The 12,133-nt window shown below is 45.0% G+C and overlaps 1 protein-coding gene across 2 annotated transcripts in view; it reads left to right on the top strand.

Moving 5' to 3' along the window:
• The first annotated feature begins 528 nt into the window (after positions 1-528).
• SVIL (supervillin) overlaps positions 529-12,133 on the top strand; it is a 143,718-nt gene continuing 132,113 nt past the window's right edge. For both annotated transcript variants that reach the window (XM_081931381.1, XM_081931392.1), the window contains exon 1: positions 529-797. The gene's annotated coding sequence lies outside the window, so the exon portion shown is untranslated. The remainder of the gene's footprint in view (positions 798-12,133) is intronic.

The following is a 12,133-nucleotide window of genomic DNA, read 5'->3' on the forward strand; positions in this document are numbered from 1 at the left end:
AACAGCAACGAGGTTTCTGCAGGAAAGCTTCTTCTCCCCAGGCCCTGAGGCGTCAGAAACTGGGGCTCTCCCTAAATGACGAAAGGCAAACCGCTGCAGAGTTCTGAAGCCAGCATGGAAATTAAATCGAAACCAAACAATGCCCAGCCCTGGCAATTGTGCGCATGGTGCCTGAGGGAAAGGCACTCCGTGTATGCTCTAACGCGCTCTCGTCACTGTTTAGAACCAAAACTCGGCCAAGGGGCTGAGCTCTGCCTAAGCCGAATAATGAGCCTGGCCACACCTGGGAGCTTCCCCCTTCCGCCCCCGCCGCCAGGGAGAGATTCGGCCTCGGCGCTCGCCCCCCACACCCCGACTTGTGTCGCCGGCGGCGCGGAGGGCGGCTCCCCCACCCACAGCCCTCCCCTTCCGTCCCAGCCAGGAGCCATTCCAGCGCGCGCCTTCCCGTGCAGGCGCCCTCAGACAGACGGGGGGTTTGCTCTCGCAGGCGGCCGCCGAAGCAGCAGCAGCAGCAGCAGCAACCTCCCCCTCGAGCCAAGCCAGGCCCGGCCGGCAGCAGCAGCGGCTGCTCTCGCACGAGCCGAACTTTCTCATTGGGCGCCCGCGCGCCCTCCCCGCCCCCCGCCAGCTGCTCGCTCTCCTCGCCCGCTTAGCGGCAGCAGCAGCAGAAGGCGGCGAACTTTCTCTCCTTTGTTGGGAACTTCTGCGCTCTTGCCTTCCCCTCGGCCAGGCGCTCCCGGGAGCTGAGGAGAGGCAGGTGGCGGGCGCCTGGGCGGCGGAGCCCCGCGAGCCCCGAGGTAAGAAAGGCGGGCTGCGAGCGACCCCCGACGCGCGTTTGGCTGCCGCCGGCGACGCCAGGAGCGAAACGGGGACTCTGTGGCGGCAGGAGGCGGGGGGAGAGACAAAAGGGGGGGCAGGTTGGGGCTCGAGCCCTTCTGAGGGGACAAGAGGGAGCGAGGGAGGGGGGAGTAGGGGGAAAGAGGAGCGAAAGGTCACGACTCTTGGCCTTTCCCTTCGCAACAACACAGCCAAGCAGCCGGCAGGCAGGCGCTCTCGGCGAGGACGGGAAGCGGCTCGCCTCAGAAGCTGCTCGGCTACAAACGTCCATTGAGAAGGCAGCGCCGAAGCGGGGCCGGGGGTGGGGGCGGCGGAGGAGGAGGCTGCAGGCTGTGCCTCGTTGTGTAACCTCGCCAGCTGCCGCCGAGAGCCCTCGGGCTGGGGGAGACCCTGGGCTGGAGGCGAAGCCGCTCTCTCCTAAGCAGCCGGCTCGGCTTCCGAGGCGGCGGGAGCCCTGCGAGAGAAACGGCTCTAGAGTAAAGGTGGCTTCCTAAGGCGCTAGTCCTCATGAAGCAGCTGCGTAATTGCTTTCGCAGCGGGCTTCCCCCCTCCCCCCGTAAACCCGAGTAACAGCAGTGCCTCCTTATAGCTGACAGCTGGGTGTGCAAACAAAGTCTTTCTTCTGGACGCCAAGTTGCTTCGAGGGAAACTCCCGACGCCCACTTCTGTTCTGGATAGGAGGAGAGCTTCAGAGCTTTTCGCTGCAAGTGAGCAGAGTCCTTCCGCTTACCTGGCGAGTGTGGCTCAGAAAGGCATTGAAAGGATCTGCTTATATTTCCACTTGGGGCTTCGCGAGGGTTACAAAGGCTTTTCTTGCTTCCGCGAATCTCTAAGCTGAGTAAGTCTCCCTTTCTGGAAGGGGATCTGCAGAGCAGGTCCAGGGTCACCTCCTGCATGACTCTGTTGAATTGCTCAATTACTTTCCGGCTGTCTTTGAATGTCTTGTCTTAGTTCAGCACTAATTGCTTCTCTCAAGACCTTCTGCAGGCCGTAGCAGCTGTGAAAGGAGTTGTGGCCGATTGTGAAAGGTGGGTGGGTTCTAGATCTGAAATGTTTCTTTTCTGAAGCCAATTTGTCACAGTACAGTGCTTGTCAAAGTTACTGTTTTCTAGAGTTCGCCTCTAGCTGGCGATTTTTTTTACTTTCATGCAGAGAATTGAGCAGTAGAGGGAGGGGGAACTTGGGAAAACTACTTCAATTGATGGAACTAGTTTTTTTGTGGTAAACAATCCTTTGCTTAGTTTTGCATTAGTTTTCCTTCACTATTGGCAGGGCAAAGGACAGGGAGTTCTGCTCATTTAGGCTGCAATCCCTGATCGACTTACCTGGGAATCAGCCCTATTGAGGTCAGTGAGACTTGCTTCGGAACATGCGTAGGCTTGCACTGTCTCCTATATTTCAGTCTTGCTTCAAGCCAACTTTCCTGATTGATGTCTTCACCCCCTAACCACAAAGTTCAACCCTCGGTTTGGTATTTTTCTCCCTCCGCTTCTATAATGGTTAAAGGGCACTCAAATATGGCGAGGCATCTCCTATTGGAATATGAGCTTCACTCTAATTGGCTAATTTATATACATTTAGAATGAACCAAGCAGTAAACCTTTTTTTGGACTGCATCATTTCAGGCTGCCGGTACTGGGATCGCATAGCTCAAACCAGGGAGGGAAGGGGGAAAAAACCAACCCTCTCTGCAGATTATAAAAAATAACTTTGGAAGAAGGCTAGGTTGAAATTCTTTATGATCTGCTAGTCTTGTGTTGCTGGAGATGGGTATTATTTTAAAATAGCGGGATTTGAAAATACCCAGGTAGCTCTTGGGAAGAGGGCAGAACATGATAAACACTTGATTCTTATTTTGCATAATTTGTCAACTGGGCTCCACATGATTATTGTGCAGAATGTTGGGGTTCTCAATAAAATTCATGCCAAATGCCTTATAATATAAAGCATATGTTCCCACAGGGGCCTTCCCTGGAGCTTGTAGGGTCCACTCCACTGTCCTTCCCTCACTGAAATTAGGTTTGAAATAAGCATTTCTCTTGTAGCCAATAGAACAGGTTTTCGTGTGTGTTCAGCTACAGAGGGTGTGCGGTGTCCATGATGAGTCTGTGGTTTGTAGTTGTGCCCACAGCCCCCCCCCCAAACATTGGCAGCCCCCACTTTATGTGAAGCGAGGGGTGGGGATCTGATACTCTCCAGAAGTTGCTGTATTTCAGCAGTAGTCATCTCTGACTATCACCCATGCTGGCTGGAGCTGATGGGAGTTGTAGTCCAATGTCCTTTGCAAGGCCACAGATTTCCCATCCCTGTTTTACTTTTTATTTTTATTTAATTTATATACTGCCCTTCATATGAGGGTCACGGGGGGGGGGGTTACAATATAAAACCACAAAAACCCATAACAGTTTGAAATGCCATAGATTGCTGTAATTAGGTAAAGTCCCAGGAAAGGAAGAATGTTGTTGCCTGGCACATAAAGATGCCAGGAGAGCCTCCATGGGAATAGAATTCCACAAGTGGGGAGCCACCACAGAAAAAGTGTATTCTTGCGTTGCCACTCTCCAGACCTCTCGTGGAGGAGGCGCATTGAAATGGCTTCAGATGATGGTCACAGGGTCTGGTTGGTTCATATGGGGAGAGGCGGTCCTTGAGGTATTATGTACCCAAGCCATTTAAGGCTTTATAGGTCAAAACCAGCACTTTGAATTGGGCCCGGAAACTAAGTGGCGGCAAGGGTTGGTATTATATGCTCAAACCGTCTTGCCCTGGTGAGCAACTTGGTTGCTGAATTCTACACCAGTCAAAGGATGATGAAAACTTTCCCAGTGTTGCTCCTACTGACCTGGAGTTCATTCCCTTGACCAAAACTTTATTTTAAATGTTTATTTTTCAACCTGCTTTCCTAATAATCAAGGTGGCTCATACTAACAAAACTGCAAACAAACAGCTGAAAACACAATACAACTCTGAAATGCAGCAATCAAATAAAACAGCATAAGCCATAACAACAGAACAGCAGTATTGACAACCAAATGTTTTATTCTGGAATATAATTCATATTCCTCTGGAAGATGAAAGAGATGTATCTCTTCATCTCGTCCCATGATCTCTTCCTGCCATCCATCATGTAGGTTGGTGTTTATGGGAATTGGAGTCCAGTAACATCTGGAAGGTCTGTCACTTCACTCCGGAAGAAAATGAAATAACTTTTGATATAAGAGAAGGCTCACTTCTTTGGAATCTTTTCATCACTACTGGTGTTTGTAGGGAGGTGACCGATATGTACAACTTGACTTGCAGCAGGTTCTTCAAGAGATCCAAGGCCCAGAGACCCTGCTTGCCCACTTCTTTGTTTTGTTGATATGTGGCCTGCCTAAACCTGAACAGCTCAGAGCAGGAAATTACATAAAATGTGTACAGATTTCATTGAAAGCCCCCCCCCCCCCAAGTTCTGCAGGCAAACCTTACTCCCCAAAGCAAAGCCATCTGTATGTATTCTGTTTACATTTCATGCCTTGCTTTTCCAAAGTGGCTAGAAGCAATACAGCATCCAATTCCAAACAAAATTCAATAATAACAAAACTATCAACATATATAAAAACAGCAGCTAGTTGAACAAACACTAGGAGATCATCATAACCTCGCTAGGCTCTTACGGGTGAAAAATGCAAAGACAGTCAATATGTTTTAAACAATAATTGTTCATTATACATTGCAGAACAGAATAAAACAATTTATTATTATTAATTAAATTTCATCTGATTGGATCACCGGGCAGTTTAATAATACAGTGGTACCTTGGGTTACAGACGCTTCAGGTTACAGACGCTTCAGGTTACAGACTCCGCTATCCCAGAAATAGTACCTCAGGTTAAGAACTTTGCTTCAGGATGAGAACAGAAATCACTCAGTGGCTGCGTGGCGGCAGTGGGAAGCCCCATTAGCTAAAGTGGTGCTTCAGGTTAAGAACAGTTTCAGGTTAAGAACGGACCTCCAGAATGAATTAAGTTCTTAACCCGAGGTACCACTGTAACCACTTCACCAGGTCAAAGACCTGTCTAAACAATGTTTTCACCTGCTGCTGAAAGGCCAGCAGGAAGGAGGCAAGATGGGCTTCCCTTGGCAGAGACTTCCAGAACCTGGGTGCAGCCATTAAGACAACCATCTGTTGCATCCCTGCCAGGGTCTGCTCTTTGCAGGATGCAGACGACACCTCTTATCTTATAATGCTTACTCTATATCAGGGCTGGGGAATGTTTTCTGGGTAGCATTCCCTTGGGCCTAATTTGGAGCACTGCATGCTGGTGGGGTCAGAGCTCTTTCCTCCTTCCTTCCTGCCCAGCTGGGTACCAAGGGAAGGACAAGAGAGTTCTTCCCTAAGGTCTGAGCTCATTGCATGCCCCAGTTGTTTGAATCTGGCACATGGATGGTACAATCAGGAATAAACCCTTGCGAGATCTTGGCGACTTCAGTGGGGGCCTGTCAGAGGTTGGGTTGCAGTTGCAGCTTTCCCCTCACCTTGCTTTCAGTGGTATAAGAGCAACTGCAGTTTGGCTCCTTGTCATTTCTCTGGTCATCACTGGGAGCCCATGGCTTTATGGGAAACAGTTCACCTTACAGCTCCTTCCCATGCCGGCACCTCCTTCCTGGAAACTGGAGGGAAGGCTGTGATTGGGAGAAACCTACAGTGTGGTCTCAGGTTACAACTTCTATGAAAATTGGTTGCACTGATTAATCAATTAAGGCTTGCAGTGCTAGCAAACATTTCCTACAAGTAAAACACTTGGCTAGATAGGCACATTTGTGTGCTCCTCTTCAAGTTGTTATGTAACTTGACATTTTGTTAATGTTGATTACTGTTTTGATAGTAACAAGGGTATAATCAGTTGCCTGAAAGCAGGATGGTGGAAAATGAAATTCAGGAACACAGGAGCCTTTCTAAATACCTTTTGTACTCATTGCTACAACTTGTGAAATTGATTTGCATCTTGTGCAAATTTCAGTTGTTTCATATTTCGTCTCTGGAGGCTGTGTGGACACTTCCTGATTACTTCATTTTGCACATTGGTGCTAGAATTTAACTGTGGATGGAGCTGAACTGGGCGTTGGGTTACTGTTCTCTCCCTTGTTAACATCCTGTTTGTTTTTAATTCCTCAGTTCTCTTTGCAATAGGAAGTTCGAACTTTTACAATTCTGTATTGCTAAGTTTAGACCCAGGTGAAGATTGAATTGTTCAAAATCATTTACAGCACAAACCTATGAATATCTAGTTAGAAGTAAGTCACACTGACTTCAGTGGGACTTACTCCAAAGTAAGTGTACATAGGATTGCAGACTTTTAGAAACTGAGCATCAAGCTGTGACCCTCCAGATGTTGTTGGACTTTGGCTCTCATCATCCTTGACCCATGCTGGCTGTAGCTGATGAAGGTTAGAGTTCAACAACATCTGGAGTGTCACAGGCTTTTTGTTCCTAACTAAACAAGCAACATCTTTCCATGCAAATGCAGGTGTCGTTATTTTTCTCAAACTGTTCCTTTTTTCTCTATCCCCACCCTAGTTTTCCTCCCGCTTTAAAATATTCATAATTTCTTTACCCTGGAGTTATTACAACTTGCTAGTGCTGAAGCTTTCCTTAATGTACCAGGAGTCTATATACGGAAATATACTTTTAATTACATTTGTTTAATTACAGTTGGTAAACCATGCCTCCAGGACTTAAAATACAACTTTTTCTGAGCTGGCACCTGAGAGGTAATCTCAGATGCGACATGTTCAGAGGCAGTACAATGTTGAGGATTAAAGGTTGGAGACAAATAAGGGAAGGCCATTGGTTTCACCTTGTGCTTCTGGGCTTCTAGAAACTGACAAGCCAATGTTGGAAACAGGATACTAGGTTAGATAGCTGCAATGGTACGATCCGGTGAAGCAATTCAAAAGGGTATGCAGAAACGATTTCATCTTTCAAGCGATCTGTAAGATGACGCTTTACTTTTCTTTATTTTTAAAAAGTGGCCTTAAAGGAGGGCTGTGTCTGTTGCATCAGACCAAGGGCACATTTTGTCTAGTTTTCTGTTTGCATGGTGGCCAACCAGAATCCTATGGGAGGCCCACAAGCAGGACTTGACTGCAATACAGTGGTACCTCGGGTTAAGTACTTAATTCGTTCCAGAGGTCCATTCTTAACCTGAAACTGTTCTTAACCTGAAGCACCACTTTAGCTAATGGGGCCTCCTGCTGGCGCCACACCACCGCAGCACGATTTCTGTTCTCATCCTGAAGCAAAGCTCTTAACCTGAAGCACTACTTCTGGGTTAGCGGAGTCTGTAACCTGAAGCGTATGTAACCTGAAGTGTATGTAACCCAAGGTACCACTGTAATTCTCTCCCACTTGCATTCTGGTGGCAACGTGTATCCTCATGACTAGAAGCCACATATGAATTTGTCTCATCCCATTGTTACAGCCATCCATCACTACACCTTGGGGTGACAAATTCCATAGTTTAACTATGTACTGTGAAAAGAAGTATTTCCTGAATCTCTTACTACCCAACTCCTTGAACCCAGTATTATAAGAAAAGGGAGAAAAACTTATCTTTATCCATGCTATGCGTAATCTTGTAAACCTATATCATGTACCTTCTTACTCACCTTCCCCCCTAAAAACTAAAGAGCCCAAACATAAGATTTTCACATAGGGGAGTTCCTCTAGTCCATTTTCTGCACATTTTCTGGCTGCATATTATCATTTCTAGAGTTGTGGCACCTAGTGCTTAATGTAGCTTTTGTAATGCAAATCCTCTTCCTTCTGAACCATGTGAGTGTCTGCTCCTGGAGTAATATCATTAGAGGGAAAGGTGCCCCCCTTCTAGATCATGCTAATATATTTATTATTATTATTATTATTACTACTATTATTATTATTATTATTATTATTATTATTATTTTGCTGGGGGGCAGCTGTGATAGAATAAGCAGCACAAAACACTCTGCTGAAATCTTTTGTGTAGAAGGTGGTGATACTCCAGCAGGGTTGCAACTCAAACTGGACACGTTTTTCCAAACGAAAAGGTGGCCTTCGTCCTAATCTCCCTGGATATTTCTGCTCCCTCTTATCGCTATTATTGTGCAACAGATGTTTCGCTGGAAGCTGTTTTTAAACCTTCCAAATCTTAATAAGAAAACATTATCGTTCACATGTGATGTGGATTGAGAGGGGTCTGTCTGATTGTTTTTATATTATTTAGCAGGAAAGCGCATTTCATAAGAATTTAATTTTTAAAAGTATGTACACGCTGTTCTTTTTTGTTTGTTTTAAAAGGGGCAGCAGTTATCTCTTTCTCCCCAAGCCTTTAAGGCACAAAGGCAACATTGTAAATTGTTTGGCTTTTGGTGTGCTGGGATAGGATAAGTTCTTAGATATTGTGGATTGTTCCTCTGCATTTCTTAAGAGTGCCATATCAGCTATAGCACCTCTGTGTGGATTTAAGCTGAAATGTAGTACAGTATATTAGTGCAGTAAAATCATATCTGCCTCTAAATTATAAAAAGCCTTGATAAGAGGGGAATGGAATGAAAGTTGAGGCCTCATCCTTAGGGAGAGAAGAAGGACTACAAAGATGCTGTGCAATTAATTGCACCAAGGAAAGGTGAATTAATTTTCATTGTTGGCCAGAAACTGCAAGGAATCAAGTGAAACATGTACATTTCAAATTCAAATATAAATGTTGATGAGTGTCATTTTTTTATTTGTATCTGGATCACATTTGTGATGCCTTGGTTGACCCTGCAAAACGTTATTGCCCAACTGTGGGGCTTATCTTATTAACCATCAGCTATTTTGATCTTAATGCCATTTTTCAGTAACCCTCCTTACAACTAGGGATGTGCAGCGACAGCAAGATTTGGTTTTGAGCCTGATTTGGTACTTTAGAAAACACCAGATTTGTGCTGAACTGATTTGGTGGGTGTCTAATTTTGCTTTGGGTCAAAGCTGAATCCTAATTGGTAAGAATAAGCTTTTTGCTTTCCCCATTCATAATTGTAGTGGGTTTTTTTTGTTTTTTAAATCTTTCTTTTTTTCTTTCCATAATTAGATTAAATTTTAAGATGTAGCAGCCCCTTCTGAGGAGATGAATCCTGAAAAACTTCAGAAGGGTAGCTTTAATTCTTTTTCAAAAGGGTAGCATTTAGAGTTGGGGGACAGTAAAAAAATGATTCATTTAATCTCTATTGTTTCATGGGCAAAGGGTATAAGAATGGCATACATTGTAAAAGTAAGACTAAGTAAGAAACCTGCCAAATTGCAGACAAATGGATCTAGGGGTTTTTGTACTGATCATTCTTAAATTGATATTTGAGGGTGGGAATGAAAAAGGCCTTCACTTCTCTCCTTGTGGTTTTCTGGCAAAAAAGAAAAGAAAGAAAAAGAAAAATACCTTGCAAAGTTGCCCCTTGGGAATTTATCTTCACATTTTCAGAAGGATGGATGCCTGAACTATGGAGTTATGCTGTATGAAAAAACAGCTTCAGTGTTCCTACTCAGTTGACACAGTAAAAGACACCAGACTTACAGAAACTAGGTGCAAAGCTCATTTGGCAGGAGTGGATATGTGGACATGTGACAGAGATGCAGGAGAGCTTGAATGCCCAGTATTTTCCAAGCGAGCACTGCTAACAGACCTAGCAAAGAGCACAGACCAGACCAGATCAGGGTGATGCATTAGTTCAACATCCCTTCCCCAAAGCATGAAGATTTGAGACCCCTGGTAAAATCAATCCCACTGGTTAGAAACTAGATTTGTCAGTCACCTCCTTTCCCCACCAACCTAATGTTTTCCTAATGTGGCAAGCATGGGGATTATTATTATTTTTTCAATTTTTGCAAACACCAGGATTGTTTATTTTTATTTTTGAAAAACAAACAAACAAACAAACCTCAAACTGCTTTGGAAGTCCCTGCTTTAGCTGGGGGCACTTCAGAGACAAGCCCTAAATCTATCGGAGATGGCCTTCTTCAGTTCAGGATTCATCTATAGTACCCGTAGTTTACAAAGGGCTGCAGCTCAGTAGTTCAGCGGCAGAGCCTTGCACACAGGTGGTCCTTGGTTTAATCCCCACCATCTCCATGTAGGCCTGGGGATTCTCCTTGTCTAGAAACCTGGAGAGCAGCTGCCAGTCAGTGTTGGTGGACCCGTTGTGCGATTTGGTATAAAACAGCTCCCTATGTTCTTATGCAACACATGCTGACCATTTCCAAGGCTTCCCTAGTCCTGATACCTTGCACTCTTTATTTGATTAATGCATCTTATCCCACCTTCCTTCAGCAGCTCATGGGCTAAGAGGTAGAAATTGAAGAGTTGAACTTAGGTTTGTCTGCCTCAAGTCATCATGGTTATTGGTATATAGCTGACGGTTTCAACTGGACATGCCAGTCTTTTCATTTGGAACCTTAAAACAATGCAAAGCATGCCTTTCACACACACACACCCTAAGCTCTGCCACCTCTCAGATACTTCTAGATTTTCTAGGTAAATAAAAATTCAGACGCTGGTATTCAGGAAGACGGAATTCATAAGGAATTCAGATGCTTTAGATGAAGTCAACTTAGTTTTGCAAGCCCCACTTGTATCCACTTGTGTTTAGGTCTGAAATAAAGGGCAGCTGCAGTCCATGCGCCAGGCTTGTGTTTGGCTGCTTCCAGCTCCTGCTTCATGGTGTGTGTGCCTGCAAGCGTGTAGCATTATTCTGGATTACATTGCAGCGTGCTCAAAAGTGCCTTGCATTTCCCAGCTGTTTCACAATTTTTCTCTGCCTGGCCCTGCCAGCTGCTTTCGCCCAGACGAGTGCAGATAATACGTTGGATCTTCTGAACTTCTGTTTTTACTAGTTCTGTTGGCCAGGCTTTTGTGCATGTATATACATATGTATAGAGATGCAGGTGGCGCTGTGGTCTAAACTGCAAAGCCTATTGGACTTGCCAATCAGAAGGTTGGTGGTTTGAATCCCCGCAACAGGGTGAGCTCCTGTTGCTCTATCCCAGCTCCTGCCCACCTAGCAGTTTGAAAGCATTTCAGTGCAAGTAAATAAATAGGTACCACTGAGGCGGGAAGGTAAACAGCATTTCTGTGTGCTTTGACTTCTGTCACAGTGTTCTCTTGTGCCAGAAGCAGTTTAGTCATGCTGGCCACATGACCTGGAAAGCTGTCTGTGGACAAACACTGGCTTCATCGGCCTGAAGCAAGATGAGCGCTACACCACATAGTTGCCTTTGACTGGACTTAGTCGTCCAGGGGTCCTTTACCCTTACCTATATATGTACAATATACGTACGTATGTCCTGCTGGCCAGCCCTTTGAATATGTGCATTCAAAGTGGTCATAAACGATAAAATATTAATAGTGATTAATTTGCTCCAACACTTCATGAGGGGTGGGTTTTTTAACTGCACAATATAAAACAAAAGCAATGCCCTATTTAGATGAAAATATTGAGTGCAGAAAGGATTGAATTAAGTGTATAGAACTATTTAGAAACTGACCAGCTGCTACTACTAGTACTTTTGGATGTGTCTCATATGGTTGTGTTAGTGAAGCAACATGATAACTTCTTGGCACAGTGGCTCTTGCAGATTCATCAACAGGAAGTTGCCAAACACCAGGAAAGAGACATTGAGCAGAACATACTAATCTCTCTCTCTTGGACTGCAGCATAGCTGGTGTACGGAGGGAAGAGTAGCAATGATTCCTATAGCAATTTGTGCTGACTGCTGAGATCAAGATGGCAACCATAGCACTGTCAAGTGACAAACCCATTGACCATTTCCTTGACCCTGGTAGATTCCTATCAGTTTTGGCTTGACCCACCCAGCAGAAATTCAATCCTGTGTCTGGAACTGGGTGACAATCTGGCTGGAAATCTTATCCTTTCCTTATATGGTTAGTCTCAAATTGCTGGGGGAAAGCTCAGCATCAGGTTGCAAGACCTTACCTACAGAACAGTTCTGTATAACCCAAAAGCCTCTACCCTTGCCCCCCAATAATGTTGATCCAATGAAAGGGTTTTGTTTCTGGGCCAACTCACTCCTAACTTTATCTGTTTCTGACATTTAATGTTCAAACCTTCTGATGTTTTCTAAAAGAAGATATTACGGAATATCTTCTGTAAATGTTGCTCACCACAATTAAATTGTAGCAGTAAAAAACTGAGGGGGCATGGATGGGTTTTGTTTCTTTTTCTATTTCCCCTTTCTTTTTTAACCATTAACCTCATTCTCAAAAACTGTGGATGTTAAGTG

The sequence above is a fragment of the Podarcis melisellensis genome (genome assembly GCF_964234715.1).
Source record: "Podarcis melisellensis genome assembly, chromosome: 12".
Classification (NCBI taxonomy): Eukaryota; Metazoa; Chordata; class Lepidosauria; order Squamata; family Lacertidae; genus Podarcis; species Podarcis melisellensis.